The 18,412-nt window shown below is 39.0% G+C and overlaps 1 protein-coding gene across 3 annotated transcripts in view; it reads left to right on the top strand.

The window, feature by feature from the left end:
• The first annotated feature begins 668 nt into the window (after positions 1-668).
• SCAF11 (SR-related CTD associated factor 11) overlaps positions 669-18,412 on the top strand; it is a 79,991-nt gene continuing 62,247 nt past the window's right edge. For 2 of the 3 annotated variants that reach the window (XM_053555597.1, XM_053555599.1), the window contains exon 1: positions 681-805. The gene's annotated coding sequence lies outside the window, so the exon portion shown is untranslated. Of the gene's footprint in view, positions 806-18,412 lie in introns of all 3 variants that reach the window. The other variant, XM_053555598.1, reaches the window with a different exon arrangement.

The following is an 18,412-nucleotide window of genomic DNA, read 5'->3' on the forward strand; positions in this document are numbered from 1 at the left end:
CTTCAGCCTTCAGCAGAATGTATTTCAGGTGGACAACGCCGCCGTATGAAGACTCAATCCGCCGCCAAACGACATACGGAAGCCCTTACAATCGTAGGGCGCAAGCCGCGCAAACCCGGTCTAGTTCCCCTGAAATCACTTTCATTGTCCTCGGCGACCGAATCCGTAATGCCGCCTAAGCAGCTCGGACGCCGACCTTAACGCGCCGCTCATGCGCACAACTACCGTGCGGACGGAGTGTGAGGCCGGAAGGATGTTTCCCAGAAGGCCCCTCCACTCGCCGCGGCCGGTCCTCCCGCTCACAGGCCGCGCAACGTGACTCCGCCCACTACGTTGCTCCGGCTCAAACGGTGCTTTGCCAGCGCCCCCGTGCGGTCCGGTTGAGCGCTGCGGCGGTGGATCCAGGGCCCTAGCAAGCAAGTAAGCAGAATGTGGCAAGTCCGGCTGCCGCCGTCGTCACCGTAGCGCGCCGACCTGTGGCGGCGCGGCTGAGCGGAGCGGAGAGGCGGGGGTTGAGGGGAGGAGGGAGACGCACGGGTTGCGGGGGGAGGAAGCTAGACAAGGCGAGGGAAGGGGGGAGCAGCGGTGGCGTAAGCCGCGCAGAGCAGCTCAACTCGGGTCCGGTCTCTGCTTCGCCCTCCCTTCCGGACCTGGTCAGCGAAGCCGGTGCCCCAGCGCCCCCCGGAACACCTTGAGGCGGACAGAAGAGTCCATGTTGGGGAACTTGGCGGCACAGTGACGGGGCCCTTAGACGTCAGCGGAGGGGCCGCCGCCGCGGGAGCAAGCGCCTGGACCTCGGCCTGAGGTAAACACGGGCCGACCCCGGGTGTGGGGGGCGGATGGACTCGGGCAGCTGTCGGGGCGAGGTGGGGCTTAGGGGCCCGCGCCGAGCAGAGGAGCGGGCCTGGCGTGCCCGGAGGGCGGGCGAAGTTTCGGAATCTCGCGCGGCCCAGACGACGTCCTGCGCTTGGAGGAAAGTTGGAGCTGCCACCCGAGGCGGGGGAGGCTGCGGTCGGGAGGGTCCCCTGCGCTCGCGCTCCCGGGAGACGCAGGCCCAGCGCAGGCCGCCTTTCTGTCCCATTTCCTCCTTGTGGCCTACGCGTCTCCCGCCTCGTTAGCTGGCGGAGCCCGTCGCGGCCCTGGTGCGGGGTCCGGCGCTGGGGGAAGGGGCTCCATGTGGGACCCGCCACGGACCCCCCCGCCCCACTTAGTGGAAACATGTCCTCCTGGGCTTCCGGGCGCTACTGACCCCCGCGTCTGCTTTACTTGGGAGACTTTGCTTTTGTCGCTGGCGTCCGAGCCCGCTTGTGTAACCAAACTTTACTGCGCTGTGACCTCTCGATGGGCGAATAGGAAGGCCGGCGCCTCTCTACATCAGCTTTTTACTCCATACTCTGAACTTGCAATTACTCGCCCACCCTTGGTTTTTAAAACTCGCTGCCGGGGCTAACACCCAAAGGGCCAGGAGATTTAAACTTAGCCTAATCTTTGGCCGCTCCTCAGACCAGAATTTGAGAACATAGAGGAAATTTCTTAATAGATGGCTGGCAGGCTTGCCCTACACGTATTTTGAAAAATTGTTTTTAAAAGTAGGTGCCTGATTTTGAGTATTTGGTTAAAACATTTACAGATTCAAATGTTGAGTTTTGAAACATCCTTCAATATGTTTGTGTACTGTATTGCGTGGTGGCATCTATGTGTTGAATGTTTCTCATTCATTTTGGATGAGATTTTGACTTAACATCCTCACTACCAGTGAACAAGATATTTAAAGCAAAACTGATGAAAAAGTTTTTAATGTTTTGGCTGGTGGCATTGATCAATAGCATGCTGATCTTACATTTCCCCAATTTGAGGATTTCCCCCAAATTTTGGGAAAAGCATATTATCTTGTTTTAAAAGAATTCATGCAAATGACTGCCTCAGCAGCAGAATGTAGAAGGCTGTATTCTATAGTCTTCACACTTGATCTTAGCCAAAAGGCCGAGAAGCGATTGTATTCTATAGTCTTAAATAACTTGGTTTTGTATTTTATTGGTAATTATATTAATATCTTGGTAGGTAATCAAAACTCTTTCCAGATAATTGCTTTCTCTTTCCTGTTTCTTTGGCGGTTGATTAAATCATCTCATTATTTTTCTGTTGGTTAAAAGCTGTAGGAGAATGTTTGTGGGCCTTTTTTGTTGTTGTTTTTACTGATTGGGCAGGAAAAAATGAAATTTTGAAACTGCCTTTGGATTTCTTAAATTTTATACCGTTCTATCAAAGATAATCTGAATTTATTTATAATTTTTTTACATTGTATTATACAGTAACATTCGCTTTCACATTCAGATAGTGACTTTTGCCTGAAAATATGAGTACATTTGAAGATTTCAGTAGGGTAGAATTTGAGTGTTTGCTTACTGCAAGTATACTTAGGTTGTAAAGACATTCTTCACTATGTCCAGGGGGAAGAAAACTGTAGAAGAAAAGTAAAAATATTTCTAAATATACTGCCTGAAAGCGTATGTGATGCAGGAAATGTTAAGGATAATTTTTTTGTTAACCCAGATCGAAACTTGTTGCTTACCTTACCCATAATCTATTGGGCACTGACTAGGGCTTAGGCAATTTTTGTGAAGGGCTTAGGCAATTTTTGTGAAAACTTACCCTGTTAATCACCAGAGGTAGGATGAATCAGTGCAGTTACATGATACTGGTGATTCATCATCAATAGCATCTTTTAAGAAAAAGAAAGTACTGTATTATTTTATCCACCAACTTAATACTGAACTTTTTAGGTACAGCAGAGAAATAGTTGTAAAACCTTAGTTAAAGAGGGTGTCAGGCATAAAAGTAATAAAAAGAAAGTCACTGGTAGGATAATTTTCATTGTAACTCCCCTTTAGGAAGCTCTGCCATCATCTGATTTTGTCTTTTAATGATGTAAATTGGATCTTGATTTACTTTACCCAGTAAAATAAAGAAACTTAAAACACAAATTCTTAACTAAATTCTTGTCCCCAAGAATAAATTAAAAGCCTTGCAACATGCTTATATCTGAGTAGTAATACCTGTTAGTAGCACTGAGGAGAGACCAAAGTTAAAATATCCGGTATCATCCTGTTGCTGTCCTCAAGATCCATCTTTGCATTGTAATTTTAAAAGTTGTGGCTTTATAAATTCCTAGTACTTAGGAATATAAAATTCCTAGTACTTAGGAATATAAAAATTCAATATAAAATGTAAAAACACCATCATCATCTCTTGCTTAAAAAATAACTTCTTAAAAAGTTACTATGACCTTTGCCTGATCTACAGTCTTTAATGCTCAGTAGCTATAGTGATCCTGATAAAATGTCAGTTTATGTCACTTCTCTTCCCCAAATGGCTTCCCTTCTTAGTCATAGTAAAATCTGCACCCTTACTGTGATCTACAAAGGTTCAGAGTAATGAGTCTGTTCTCTGACTTCATCTCCTTACACTTTGTCCAGCCTCATAACTACTCTGTGTAAAATGATAGCCCCCTCCTACTACAATTTTTCTTTTTACCCAACATTTTTCTCCATAGCATTTGTCACTTTTCCACATACTGTATAATTTAGTATCTTAAGTTTATTGTGTTTTTTCTTCACCCTAATACAACTTCTGTGAGATCAGAGCTTCTCAGTTTTGGTCACTGTTTTGTTTTTTTACACACCTAAACAACACCTGACATGTAGTAGGTACTTAATAAATATTTAGTGAATTAACATGTTTTCAGCTATAAACATTAAAAATAGTAATTGTGGTTTGAAACATTAGATTGGGGTGGCGCCTGTGGCTCAAAGGGGTAGGGCGCCAGCCCCATATGCTGGAGGTGGTGGGTTCAAGCCCAGCCCCGGCCAAACACTGCAAAAAGAAAGAAACATTAGATTGCACAAATCTCAGTCTGTTGAATGAACTATCAAGTCACTTATGTCCACACGTGTGGACTATGTTCAGTTCAGGGGTCCACATTTTTAAAGGCGAGTATGATGGTAATGTGACCTTGAAGCTGTTGTCATAATGTAGAAGGGACTGAGAATGCTTTAACTAAGACTGCAGTGGCCTAATTATCTTATTGTTTAAAATGTTGTCATTTAGAAGCTTATTGGATTTATTTTTGGTAATTCCAGAAGACAGAACTAGGATTGTGTTGATAGGTATTAAAAGGGAGGAGAGGCTGCAAGAATGGATCTTGGGAATATTAGTAGGAGACTCTTGGAATAGTCTGGGAGAGATGAGGATAGCTTGAATTAGATGAGAATTGTGAAGATGGGCTGAGTGAATGAGATTTGGGATCAGCAGCTTTTAGTTGATAGATTGAAGGTGAGGGAGAAGGAAATTTCAAAGATGACACTTGGTTTACACAACTAGGTTGATGGAGGGACTGAATAAGGAGTAAAGTTCTTTTGATTTTGCTATATGGAACTTGAAGTACCTTGAAGCTTTCAGGAGGAAATTTCTGGAGGCAATTAGATATATGGGTCTGAAATTCGGAGAAGAGGTATAGACTGGAAATACTATGTAGAAAATTGGAATCACTTACATTGGTAATTGAAACTACAGGTATAGGTGAAATTGCCCAGGAGAGTGAATATAAATGGGGGTTGGGAGGACATAGATCCTTTGGTGGAACCACAGTGGCCTCTAACATTAAACAAAAAAAAGTTTGCTAGAAGAATATGAGCTCCCAAAGAACAGGAGAAATAGTAGATGAGTGGGGTTATAGAAACAAAAGAAAGTGAAAGTGCTCCAACAAGGTAACAGTTAGTGTTAACTGTTGATGAGAATTTAATAAGGTGAGGACTAAAGAATTTTTTATTGGCTGTAACCACATGGATCTCATTGCCTGTTAAGCCTCATATTTTCAAACAGATACTCCTGTAGCTTAACTAAATCTGAAAGTACTGAGATTAAAGTTTAAGAAATTATACAACCACATGCAGAAGGGAGCCAGTGTTTTTCAGGTATTTACTGTGTGTCAGCCACTCTGTTCTAGACATTTTATGTAGATCTACATAAAATGTCTAGAGCACTTGTACAGTATTATAGTAAGTATTAAAGATAAGTTCATCTGATTCTTTGGATTTTAGTTCATTATTGTATCACTAGCCTCTCAGTTCTAGATCAGTATTGTTCAGTAGACATTTCTGTGATGATGGATATGTTTTGTATCTGCACACTGATAGCAACATGGGGCTTTTGAGTACTTAAAATGTGGATGGTGCAATTGAGGAACTGAATAGTGGTTATTATATGCAGATATAGTATCTGATGAAGGGGACCATGCGGATACTGATCATAGTTCATTGAGAATCTCTGAAATAATGAAGCAGAATCTTGAAAAGAGATGAAAATACATATTGTTTCTTATTCGAAAGGAATACTGCATTGTTTATCTGCTAGTTTAAGTGCTGTGAATGAATTTTGTAGATAACTTTTTAACATAACAATCTGAAACTTACAGAAAAGTTCCAAGTACATAGCCCATCAAAAAATGAGGACATTTTTAATCATACTATATTGCTACTGTCTAACTTTAGACCTCATTCAATGCTTTGCCAGTTTGCATGGTAATTTACTTTGTAACAAAAGAGTTCAGTTCAGAATTCTGTTTTGCTTTTAATTGTATCTTTTTAGACTCTTTCAACCTTAGGTCTTACCTTGATACTTTATAGATTGTAGTTTAGTTTTATTGTTGTAAAATGTTTCTCAATTTGGGTTTGCCTGGTATTTCCATTTTTTTTTTTTTTTTTGATACAGAGTCTCACTTTGTAGCCCTCAGTAGAGTGCTCTGGTGTCATAGCTCACAGCAACCTCAAACTCCTGGGCTCAGAATCAAGCCATTCTCTTGCTTCAGCCTCCCAAGTAGCTGGGAATACAGGCTCCTGCCCCCAACTATTTTTAGAGATGGAGGTCTTTCTCTAGCTCAGGCTGGTCTCGAACCTGTGAACTCAGATGGCATTCCACCCTCCTTGGCCTCCCAGTGTGCTAGGATTACAGGCGTGAGCCACCGTGCCAGGCCTTGCCTGGTATTTCTTCATGAGTAGATTCAGATTATATGTTTCACTTCATATTCAGCTCATTCCTTTGTATTTCTGGTCTCTTACTGAGCCCTTGTTTTAGAATTTTTAATTCTAAAATTTGTTTCTTTTTATAGTTACTATTTCTCTGCTGAGAACTTCTGTCTTTTCACTTACTTCAGAAGTGTTTATTTTTTCTCCATGGAGTATAGTTATAATAGCTGTTTTAAAGTCCTTGATATTTCCAGTACATGGGTTATCTTGGGGTTGGCAGTTACTGATTGTCTTTTCCCTTGTTAATTGGTCACATTTCCTGGTGTTTTGTGTGTCAAGTAATTTTGGACTATACTAGACAGTATTATATTGTATAAACTCTGGGTTCTGTAATAATCCTCTGGAGAATGTTTTGTTTTACCAAACAGCCCCTTAGATTTGGACTATAAATTCCATCTTTTGGAAGTGATAGTCCAGGCTCAGTTCAGTTTTTAAAGCCTTTGCTTTACTGCTCTGTCTGTCCTATGCTTGCTGAATGCCTGTGTAACTCAGCTAGGACTTGTATAGGCTCATATAGAAAATTGGGGAATCCCCTTCATCAGACTCCTTTTTCCAAGATTTTCCTCTCATCCTTCTGCCTACAGAGTCCTCCTTTTCTGCTTCCTTTGGCTGGAAAAATTCAGAAAAATGAGGCTGCTTCTATTAGACTTTTAAACAAATATGCGCTGCCACCATGTAGCTGCCCTTAGGACAAAGCTACAAGAGGTGGCATTAGCTGCTGTTAACAACTGGACTTAGGTTACTTAAATAGAGTAGAACCTCTATATTGACCAGCCAAGAGAGTGTAAGAAACTAGTCAACATATGGAGGTGGTCAACATAGGAACTAGACCTACTGTATTTTTTGTAAGTCTATTTTATTGTATCTCATGAAACATCAGCATAATTAATAAGAGTGTGCAACTAAACTATTGACACTGTTTGTCATCCTGTGTACCCCAGCATGAGTGGCAATGAAACTGCAAAAGGCATTTTCCACGGCTTGTTGGGAATTGAATATTTTCTCCTCCATGAAGTGGTCCAAAGTCTGGAAAGTGTGGTGGTCAGCTGGTGTAAGGTCTGGTGAGAGTCCCATGTCCAGCTTCTGTAGTTTCAGCAGCATTGTTTGGGTGACGTTGTCTTGCAAGAGCATGGGTCTGTCTCTTTTGACCAATCTCAGCTGTTTAATTGCAAATATCCTCATAATTTTGTCCAATTTGTCACAGTAAACACCACTGTAATCAACTGACCAGGATTCCTGAAGCCCAAGGTGGGCCAGGAAGGAGAAGAAGGTGCAAACAACCCGGCCAGGGTTGGAGGCCACGCCTACCTACTGTATTTTTGATACGTACATGTACTTTACTTTCTTATACAGCTGTTATCAGAGAACATCGTGAAATTATACATAGTCAGAACACAGTAAAATCATACATATAGTATCAGACAAAACCAATACATTTACTTTTTTTTTTTTTTTTTTTTACAGCTTAATCATTCTTTCTGAAAAAAAGTAAATTTCAGTCTGTTTCTTCTTATTACTAAAGTTAAGTGCAGAAACCACTCTCAATGCTTGCTATATCACCCAGCCTACCTGGATATTTTTCCACCTCAAATAACACTTCAAATGCATTATCAGAGGCCTGATATCATCCTCTTTTGGAGTCTCTGCAATTTCTGTGTCATCATCAGCTGCTTTTACACTTTTAAACCTTTACATCATCACTTTTACCGAGGCCTGTTCTTTGGCCAGTCTTGCACGGAAATTGCTTCCAGATCAGCTTCATTATAGGTTGCCACCTCATCATCCACTGCAACAAAAACATAAAAATCTAATCCTTTGAATTCTGCTGCAGGAGATGGACTATTGATGGGGTATCATGCTCTAAGGTTGTAACAAGTCCAGCTTTCTTGAAACACTTCTGTATCATTCTGGCTGAACTTTATTCCAAGCAGAACTGATCCAGAGGACAGCATCCAGGTCATTAACTTATGCAGTGGATGAAGTTGCTTCCACAGGTGGACCACAGGTTGGTGTTTCAGTAATGACCCACTGCAGGAGCTGGGCTCAGTAGTGTAGTTTAAATGTTTTGATATGCCTGGTTCAAGAGGTTGAGTTTTTGAGGTCATGTTTGGAGGCAGAAATTTCAGTGTTAACATTTGTGAGATGATTCCACTTGTGAGTGGCCAGGACAGTTGTTTACTGTCAGTAGAGTAGACTATTTCTTCTTCTTCGTCATCGTCGTCTTCTTTGTCTTCATTTCTTTGTTGGTACTCTTTACCCAGACAGGGCACCAGTCATCTGTGTGATCTCCAAGTGACAGGGAGGTCTTGGGGCTTCAGGTTCTTGAATGCCTGTGGCTTTGCTGATTTACCAATCACCAAAGGCTTTAGTTTCTCTCTGAGCTAGCACAAAGCAGTACTGTGCAATGTTTTTGGAAAGTTTTCCACTCTTAACTTGTTACCCTTTGTGAGGAAGCTGCTTCTGTCAGGCACCTTGAAAAAGAATCCACATTCTTCAATGTTAAAGATATTTTCATCCTCAAAACCTCTGGTGATATCTGTGGGCTTTTTGAAGAACTCTTTCACAATTTCTACTGGAACTTCATTGGATTCACCATACAAGATTTCTGGGAGATCTCATGTTGCAGTTTAAATCTCTCAAGAGAACCACTTGGTGCTTGGAAATCTGCCACGCCAAATTTCTATGCATGTTTTTTAGCAAGTTCTTGAATCATAAGCCTGAAAATTCAGGTGCTGACTGCCCTCATTTGTTTGAACCAGCATAATGTGGCTTCATTGACTTCATCTGGGAAAGTTTTCCTCCTTTTTCTGCTGTAGTTTTCCATTTTACTTACAATCTCTCTCCAAAGACTTAGGTTTATGTTTTTGGATGTTACTAACACCAAAATGTTCTGCCATCTTTCTTTGGCTGCTACTTTCAAGAAAATGTAGATAAACCTTTTCCTTCATGTCAGCTCTTTGAGTTCTTTCCTTTGGGCCATCACATCTTGATTAACCATTAACTTTTTAATAATTGTAGGATGTACCTGCAATTCAGACCAATCCTTCATGTTGAAAAAAATCTTTTGCAACACATGATAAATAATAGGATGTTAGGCCTAATCCAACCTGTGATAGTAATAAAAAGAACTTATACTAAAGAAAAAAATTTATTAAAGGGCAAAGCTCATACCTTCTAACCCTTGGTGTAGTATGGACTCAACTAGTCAAGTTATAGAGGAAAAACAAATATTGTGTGTCACAGTTCAAGTATTCAAGATACAATTTACAGAGGCGGTCAATATATAGAGATTAGTCTTTCATTGAGTACATGTGGCGCATGTCCGGTCTATGAAAATTAAGTCAACTTCAGGTGGTCAACTAGGGAGTTTCTACTGTGTTACTTAAATACCACAAGGAAATGGTCTTCAGGTGAGTTGTTTGATGACTAATCACCCTTATGGAAATCCTTATGTTAGTGTTAGGCAGTTTAGTGTCATGGTTAAAAGCCGGGTACAGCCAGATTCCCTGGATTTCAGTCCCAGCTTTCCTACTTGCTTGTTGTGTTTCCACTATAAATAAAGGTAAAGTACAATGAAGTTAAATCTCTCAGGATCATAGTGATTAAAGTGATTAACATTTATATGATATTTGTATATAAATAGAAAACACGTTTAGAACCCTGGCTGACAAATAATATATGCAGTGCATAATAATGCATAAATAATTCATTTGAAGCTGTTTTTTGAGTACTCATTTGAAGGCATGCTGCTGGATCCTGGTAATATAGTGATGAACAGAGCAGGCACCATGTAACAGCTTAACAGTTTTGCAGTTTGTTGAATCATTAGAAGAGTTACCACTTTTCTTGTTTTAGAATACTTTAATTTTTAGTGACTTGGAATATTTGTGTTATTTCCTGGCAAACTGCTAATGGATTTCAAGTCTACTACTTACTACTGGCTTTGTGACCTTTAACAAGTTACTTAATTTCGTTGTAGGTAAAATGGAGATAGCTCCTTCACAAGGTACTGTAAGAAATGCGTTAATTTTATAATTTGCTAGAAAGTAGTAGCATAAAATAGTATGAAATGCAAACCCCAAAAAAGTCCAATTACGGGCACTTGCAGCTTTTGAATAGTATGATTACATTTAGGGGAAAAATCTGAATATGCATGTCTGATGCTAATGTGGAAAAGTACTTTTTTTCTTGAAGTTGGTACAGTATGTAATACATATCTGGATTAGAGTGGTAACGTTTCAGTAGGATTGTGAAATGCTTCTTTAAATTATGCATTAAATATTCATTTGCAGACACATTGTTATATAGATAGCTCCTGGATTACGAGTGAGATAGGTTCTGTAGGTTTGTTCTTAAGTTGAAGTTATGTGTGAGTTGGAACAGGTACAATTACAAATCTATTACATGTGATAGCCTCCATTAGTAAGTGCAAGTTATACATCAGTCAGATGTGTTCATATATATTCATGTAAAATAATGAACTGTTATTTGTCTCTGAGATCTACCTAGGAGAATGAGTTTGTTTGTGTTTAAGAAGTTCAGATAATAGGCATGGCTAAAGAGTAGATGTTCCTTTTACTATGCAGAATAATCGCTTTTTTATTTTTCAGTCTTAGTTTCATAACAGCAATTTGTACTAATTTGTAAGGGATTAGCGTGAATAAAGTGAGTAATTCTCAAGAAAGCAGTCACAATAATATTTAGCATTTGTGTTAAAGAAACTAATTTCTGAAGTTGAAGCTCTGTAATGCCAGGTTTAAAATATCTTGTTTAAACAAAACAATAAAATTTTAGAAGGAGTGGTTTTGAACATTGTCCCCTTTTTTCCTTTTGCAGATGAAATCCATTCTCTTCTGTGACAAGCATTTGTATATGGTTATTTACATTAATTTTTTTTTTTTTTATTGAGACAGAATCTCATTCTGTCACTCAGCCTGGAATGTGGTGATGTAATCATAGCTCACTGCAGCTTTAAATTTCTGGGCTCAAGCAATCCTTTTGTCTCACCCTTCAGAGTAGCTAAGACTTTAGGTGTGCCCTGCCATGCCTGGCTAATTTTCAAATTTTCTGTAGAAACTGGGTCTTGCTAGTTACTCAGGGTGGTTAGTCCTGGAAGAATCCTCCCACCTCAGCCTCACAAAGTGCTGGAATAATAGGGATGAGCCACCATGCCCAGCACATATATGGTCATTTATTTTCACTACTTCTCCTTTTTTAATTCTTAGAATTTTGCTACAATTTGAATGTTTACGTCCCCTCTAAAATTTATGTTGAAACTTAATTCTCAATGTAACAGTATTAAGAAATGGTGCCCCGGGCGGTGCCTGTGGCTCAGTGAGTAGGGCCCCGGCCCCATATGCCGAGGGTGGAGGGTTCAAACCCAGCCCCGGCCAAACTGCAACAAAAAAATAGCCGGGCGTTGTGGCGGGCGCCTGTAGTCCCAGCTGCTCCGGAGGCTGAGGCAGGAGAATCGCGTAAGCCCAAGAGTTAGAGGTTGCTGTGAGCCGTGTGACGCCACGGCACTCTACCCAAGGGTGGTACAGTGAGACTCTGTCTCTACAAAAATAAAAAATAAAAATAAAAATAAAAGAAATGGTGCTCCTAGGTGGTGATTAGGCCAGGAGAGCTATTCCAACCTCATTGATGGAATTAGTACCTATGTAAGGGCTGGAGGAAACTTGATGGGCTCTTTTTGCCCTTTCATCCCTTCTACCATGTGAAGATGCAACAAAGTGCCATCTTGGAAGCAGGGACTAGACTCTCCCAGAACACTGAACCTGCTGGTGCTTTGATTTTGGACTTCCCAGGTTCCAGAACTGTGAGAAATTTCTAATATTTGTAAATTACCTAGGTGAAGATTTTTTTTTTTTATAGTAGCACAACTGAACTAAGATTTACTTGTGTTTTCTGTGTTGTACATAATTTCCCATCTTCCTTTTTTGAGAGGTCGGTGGATAGACAGATTGACATTTCAGCACAAAAGTCTTTTTAAGAACAGCAAAGATTAAAGTAGAGATATAGTTGACAGTTTTCCTGTTGGGGCTAAAAAAATAAAAAGAATAAAAACTCATTAGTTCTTCTTCTACTTCCATACTTCCATCCAGCGTACCTTTCTTTTTGTTGTTCTGCTTGCCAGATGTGAAGGTACAGTGCTATTGATTTGAAGTGCTCCTTTTGTGTTCTTGGGAATTTTGGTTGTGAAATGACTCTATAACATCTCACTGTTCTTCTGCTTTTTGTCTCTAATAGGCATAAGGGTTAATTTTCTACATATAAACTGTACTTTTTCACATGTATAACTCTTCCCCTAAGGGGACTTGTAACAGGCATTGCGGAATTGCTGATGGATAAAAACAAAAGAGCTTTACATTTAAATTAGTTACATCATTGTACTTCAGTAAGTGAAGAAGAGAATTTCAAGGATAGATGAGAATTATGTAAGCAACTCTTTCTACTCTTTCCTCCATACTTTAAGTAGGGATAGGGTCATTAGAAAAGAATTGGATAAATATAATGACTGTATTGGAGGACATATAACATGCTGTTGTTTGATTGTTTTCACTTTGAGAAATAGTAGAATTATGATTTATCAGACTCTTTCATGGTAAATTATCCAGGCATATAGAATATTGCAAATATATTTTCCCATAGAGACACTTATCACTTAAAGAGTTTAACCTAACTGGGAGTCACCTGTAGTAGATCTCTCCCCCTCCCAATAATGAAAAATTAGCCAGTGCCATACCATCACTAGGGTCTTAGAACTGATCTATTTCTACAACTGTGCCCTAGAATTTAGTGGAGATGTTAAAGAGTGCCTATTGCTTTTATTCTTTATCTCAAAGGTTATGGCTATGTGTTGTTTTTCAGACCTTGCAGTGGTATAGCAATGCAAGGAGGAGAGAAAGAAAATTCAAACACCTCCTATCTATCTCATCTCTGGCAATATAATTTGGGTGTCTTCTATGTATTGGCAATAGTTAAAACCTTTGGGAGAACAAGACTATGAAGTTGACAGTGAAAAAGTACCTTTGTTGAAAATGTTAACAATTTGTATTTTAGTCTGAAACTGTTCTTGTGTTAGTCTTTACTGTTTTTTAAAAATTAAATTTTATTTATATGCAGTAAAATTGACCTTTTCGGGTGTATAGTTCTGTGATTTTTAATACATTTATAGATTTGTATTACCATCACCACAGTTAGTAGTAAGAATAGTTTCCTCACTGCTGCCCCCACCAATCAGTTGTGCTATCTTTGTAGTCATAACTTACCCTTACCCTGGTAACAGTTTTTTAATCACTGTAGACTGACCTTTTAAGAATGTCCTATAAATGCAACTGTTCAGTATGTTACCTTTTGAGACTGCCACCTTTTACTAAGTATAATGCCTTTAAAATTCATCCAAGTTGTTGAATGAAATACTAGTTCATTCCTTTTTATTGCTGAGCAGTATTCCATTGTTTTGTTTTTATTTTGATGAAGAGTGGTATGTACATTTGTTCTTTTCTTGTTCTGTCTTTGATTTTGGTATGGGGCAATGCTGGACTCATTTGGGGAGTGCTCATTGCTCATTTTCTGGAAGAGTTTGTGTTGATTTGGTGTTATTTTTTAAAAAATTTAGTAGAATTCACCAGGGAAATTATCTGTATTTAAGAGACTTCTTTGTTTGGAAGGATTTTAGCTATAAATTCAATTCTTGAAATAGTTGTAAGAATATTTAGGTAATCTAATTTATCAGTCTTGCTAGTTTAAATGTTATTGATCTTTTCAAAGAATGAGCTTTTGGTTTCATTGATTATTTTTCAGTTTTCAATTTTATTGATTTCTGCTCTGTTTTCTTCCTTTTGCTAGCTTTGTATATATTTTGCTCTTTTTCTTGTTTAAGTTGGATGTTTGTATTATTGATTTGAGGCCTGTTTTTTCTGATGTAAGAAGTTTAATATTTATAATGCTTTTGCTGACTCTCACAAATTTGACCTAATGACATGTTTAAATTTAGGTCTTTATTTTCTCCTGTTCCTTCTGGTTTTGCTCTTCTATAACTTCTTTCTTTGGGTTATTTGAAGATTTTTATTTCATTTAAGTTTATTGTAGTATTGACTGATTTTTTTTTTAGTGGTAGCTATAGGAAGTATGATAAACATACTTAACATTTCACAGTCTGCTTAGAGCAGTGGTTCTCAACCTTACTAATGCTGTGGCCCTTCAATACAGTTCTGTGGGTGGAGACAGAACAGGTTGAGAACCACTGACTTAAGAGTCAGTATTTTACCATTTAAAGGTGGTAAATGGTAAATGTGGAAACCTAACTACCATTGAAATGCCTTTATTTTCCCCCCTTTATGTTACTGTCTTGTGTGTATTTTATAAAGCAAAGGTTTGTGGAAGCCCAGTGTTAACAGCATGTGTTCCCTTCCTGTCTCTGTATCACATTTTGGTAGTTTTCTCAGTACTTCATGTTTTTTCATTATTATATCTGTTATGTGATTAGTGATCTTTGATGTTACTATTGTAATTGTTTTGGAGTGCTACGGAGTGTGCCCATATAATACTGTGAGTTTAATGGATAAATGTTGCTTGTCTTCTGACTGCTCCACCAGTTGGTCATTCCACCCACCTCTCTCCCTCACTTCAGGCCTCCCAATCCCCTTAGATACAACAGTATTGAAATTAACCCTGCAGTGTCCTCTAAGTGTTCAAGCGAAAGGAAGAGTTGCATGTCTCTTACTTTAAATCAAAAGCTAGAAATGGTTAACTTTAGTGAGGAAGGCATGTCAAAAGCTGAGACAGGCTGAAAACTAAGCTTCTTGTACCAGTCCGCTGAGTTATGAATGCAAAGAAAAAGTTCTTGAAGGAAATTAAAAGCTATTACAGTGAACACAAGAATGATAAATAAGTGATTATTGCCAATAGGGAGAAAGTTTGAGTGCTCTAGATAGAAGGTCAAACCAGCCATAACATTTCTTTAAGTCACAAGCTAACCCAGAGAAAGGATCTAAGTTTTTTCAGTTCTATAAAGGCTTAGAGGGGTGAGGAAGGTGTAGAAGAAAAGTACAAAGGTAGCAGAGGTTGGCTTCTGAGGTTTAAGAAAAGACACCATCTCCATAACACAAAAATGTCAGGTGAAGCAGCAAATGCTGGTGGAGAAGCTGCAGCGGGTTATCCAGAAGACATAGTTAAGATCATTGATGAAAGGGCGGCACCTGTGGCTCAGTGGGTAGAGAGCCGGTCCCATATGCCGGAGGTGGTGGGTTCAAACCCAGCCCCAGCCAAAAAAAAAAAAAAAAGATCATTGATGAAAGTGGCAACAGGGGCTTTCCAATCTGTTCCATGGGGCCTGCGGGCTCATCCTCATTTTGTGGAGACTTTTTTTTTTTTTTTTTTTGCTTACCTGTGGTGCTGGATATCACGAAAGGTATGCGTGAAACGCTTTTTTTTTTTTTTGCTAGTCAGCTTTTTGTTAGTGTTTGTATATTTACTTCGTGTCCCAAGACAGCTCTCATTCTTCCATTATGCAACAGAAAAGAAAAAAAGTTGGATACCCCCAGACACTGAACAACAGATTTTCATTGTTGAAGAAACAGCCTTCTATTGGAAGAAGATGCCATCTAGAACTTTAATAGCTAGAGAGGAGATGTTGAATACCTGGCTTAAAAGGATAGGCTGACTGTCTTGTTAGGGGTTAAGGCAGCTGGTAACTTTAAGTGGAAACCAATGCTCACTGACCAGTTTTGAAAATCTTAGGCCCCTAAAGAATTATGCTAGATTTACTCTGCCTGTGCTTTATAAATGAGAGAACAAAGCCTGATGGATATGGTTTCCTGAATATATTTTAAGGCCACTGTTGACACTTGCTCAGATGAAAAGATTCCTTTCAAAATATTACTGCTCATCCACAAAGTACCTGGTTATCCTAGAGCAGTGGTTCTCAACCTGTGGGTCGCGACCCACAGGAACTGTATTAAAGGGCCACAGCATTAGGAAGGTTGAGAACTACTGCCCTAGAGCTCTGATGGAGAAGTGCTAGGAAATTGTTGTTTCTATGCCTATGAACACAACATCCATTTTATAGCCTATGTATTAAAGTTATTTTGAATTACAAGTCTTATTCTTTTTTTTTTTGAGACAGAGTCTCACTTTGTTGCCCTCGGTAGAGTGCTGTGGCATCACAGTTCATAGCAACCTCAAACTCTTGGGCTTAAGTGACTCTCTTGCCTCAGACTCCCAAGAAGCTGGGACTAGAGGCACCTGCACTGCCCGGCTATTTTTTGGTTGTAGTTGTCATTGTTTGGTAGGCCTGGGCTGGGTTCAAACCCACCAGCTCCAGTGTATGTGGCTGGTGCCCTAGCCATTGACCTGCAGGCGCTGAGCCACAAATCTTATTCTTTAAGACCTTTTATAAGGCTGTAGATGGATTCTTCTGATGGATCCAGGCAAAGTAAATTGAAAAGATTTTGGAAAGGATTTGCACATAGATGCCATTATGGAGATACATGATTCATGAGCAGAGTCTAAAATACCAAATTAACAGGAGTTTGGAAGAAATTAATTCTAACCCTCATGGATGACTTTGAGGGGTTCAAGTCTTCTCTGGAGGAAGTGACTGCAGATGCGATGGAAATAACAAGAGAAGTAGAATTAGAAGTGACACCTGAAAATGTGATTGAACTGTAATTTCATGATAAATCTTGAAGGATGAGGAGTTGCTTCATATGAATGAGCAAAGAAATGATTTCTTGAGGTGGAAACTACTTGGTGAAGATGCTGTGAGCACTGTTGAAATTAAATCAAAGGATTTATATTTCATGAACTTGTTGATTAAGCAGTGGCAAGGTTTGAGAGGATTGAGTCCGATTTTGAAAGAAGTTTTACTGTGAATAAAATGCTGTCAAACAGTATTGCATGCTGTAGAGAAATCTTTCATGAAAGGAAGAATCCATCAACGTGGCAGACTTCATTCTCTTGTTTTAAGAAATTGATACAGCCACCCCAGCTTTCAGCAACCAATCAGGCAGTATCAAAGCCAGATTTTCTGCCAGCGAAAAGATTTTGACTCACTGATGGCTCAGATGATTATTAGCAATTTTTAGCATTAAAGTATTTTTTTAATCTAAAGTACACATGTTAAATTTTTTTAGGCATTAAGCTGTTGCACATTTAATGGACTATAGTAAAGTGTAAACGTGACTTTTATATATATTGGGAGACCAAAAAATTTGTGTGATTTGCTTTTTATGGTGGTAGCTTTATTGCACTGGTCTGGAACCAAACCTGCAATGTTTTCAAGATGTTCCTGTATTGGAAATCGTATCAAAAAATGTTACACATGTCTGCTTTTAATTGGCAAGCTGATTTTAAAGAATTCAAAATGAGAGCAGTTTATTATATTTACCCAGATATTATCATTTCTGTTGATTTTCCATCAAAGCTAGCATTTTATTTTCTTCTGACTGAAGAACTTCCTTTAGGAATTCTTTTAGTGCAGGCAAAGAATTCTTATTCTTTTCATGCAAATTAGATGTCTTTTATTTTACATGTATTTCTCAAGGATATTTTCACTAGTTAGGGAGTTTTAGGTTTACAGTTCTTTTCCATTTGAGCACTTTAAGGATGGTGTTCCATTCCTTCTGGCTTAAATGGTTTCTGATGATAAATCACCAGCGATTTAATTTGTTAAACCTCGTCCTCTCATGAGTAATGCATTATTTTTTGCCTTTGGTAATTTGTAGCAGTTTGACTATGATGTGTGCAGGCATGGATCTATTGGGATTGTTCTCTCTGAGGTTTGTGAGCTTCTTGAATCTAGAAGTTTATGTCTTTCACTAAATTTTGGTAAGTTCCTTTTTTTCTTTTTTAAACTCACAGATCTCTTACACATTTACTGACACACTAAAAACAAAAATTTTCCTTGGGCTACAGTGTTTTATTAGTTCAAGATAGGTCAAGAGATGTGTGAGTTAAATGTTTCACAAGGCCCCAGGCTTAAAACTAGCATGAATTAAATATAACTCACATGGCAGTTAATGTGCTTGACTTATTAACTGTGGTTCTAAGGAAATTTTTTTTTCAAGTGTGACAGTGTCATAGTTATACTTCCTTTAAAATCTTTATCTACTCATTAGATAATTCACTCAGTGCTCTTAACATCTGTGTCATCTTGTTATTGGTTTCTGCTAATTGTCTTTTCCCAGGAGAAAAGATTCCTGTTCTCTCCATGCCAGTACTTAGACTTTTGGATGGTGCTCTGGACATTTTGAATATTATGTTATGAAACTGTCTTTTATTTAAATGCTGTGGAAATGTTGATATTTTTGTTTTGGCAGACAATT

The sequence above is a fragment of the Nycticebus coucang genome, chromosome 12, assembly GCF_027406575.1.
Source record: "Nycticebus coucang isolate mNycCou1 chromosome 12, mNycCou1.pri, whole genome shotgun sequence".
NCBI lineage: Eukaryota > Metazoa > Chordata > Mammalia > Primates > Lorisidae > Nycticebus > Nycticebus coucang.